Here is a 1,117-nt window from a genome sequence, read left to right as displayed (position 1 = left end):
TCTAGGACAGAATACACTTGGGATTTCAAAAATGCAATAAAAAAATGTCAGTTTTAGGCACCTTTAATTGTCGAAAAAATGTAAACAAATGAGTTACTTCCCGTAAAGTTAGTTAAAGCAAAAAAAGAATGATAGATTTTTCACGGCCAAGCGGGGCTCTGGGGAGTCATTTAGGCATTATCATCGTCTTCAGTGCATTTTATTTCATAAATGTGGACCAAATGTCCTTCAAAACTTAATTCACAGACACAGAAACTGTCAATTTCTTGAATGTAGGTCACATGCATATAATTATCATTTATTGCGTCATTTCACTGCTTGCCTTCATTCCACTTCACTTGTGGTCAGGTATTCATCGTAGCTGGTCGCATTTTGGCAAGACTTTTATAAAGTACATTTGTTTGGGTTTAGCGGTTTAGTTCGAAAGTTGGAAGTTCACATGGATGTAGCCAGATAGAACAGCTCCATGTCTGTGCACTTCTAGTTTTACGGCTCTGAAATCAACAAAATGAGTAAACTTAAAAGACTGTTGCACCAAGTTGACCAAGCTCCATGTAAGCCGTGTAACTGGGCTAATATTGGAGTCCGGAAGCTGGAAGTTCACAGGCATGCAGCCAGATAGAACAGCTCCATGTCTGTGCACTTCTAGTTTTACGGCTCTAAAATCAACAAAGTGAGTAAACTTAAAAGACTGTTGTACCAAGTTGACCAAGCTCCATGTAAGCCCTGTAATTTGGGCTAATATTGGAGTCCGGAAGTTGGAAGTTCACAGGTATGTAGCCAGATAAAACAGCTTCATTCCTGTGAACATCCAACTTTTTGGCTGTAGAATCAACAAAGTGAGTAAACGTTTCGAAATAAATGGTAAGAAGGTAGATAGGTAGAACAACACTTGACTTTTTTCAGTTACATCTGTAGAGTTCAAAATGCAACTAAGCAGACGAATTATTTAGGCTGTGCTCTTTGAGTGTCTTGATAATCGAGCCGTGTTCTCTTAGTGTCTTATTAATAGAGTCTACCGGAAATGGACAAGCGCACGGGGTACATTATTAGTGAACGCATGGTTGCAAGGTGTGGACTGGAAATAATTTTTCACCGTCGTTCATACGTCGTGGTC

Source organism: Lottia gigantea, assembly GCF_000327385.1.
Source record: "Lottia gigantea unplaced genomic scaffold LOTGIsca_291, whole genome shotgun sequence".
Classification (NCBI taxonomy): Eukaryota; Metazoa; Mollusca; class Gastropoda; family Lottiidae; genus Lottia; species Lottia gigantea.
Note: the sequence above shows the minus strand (reverse complement) of the source record.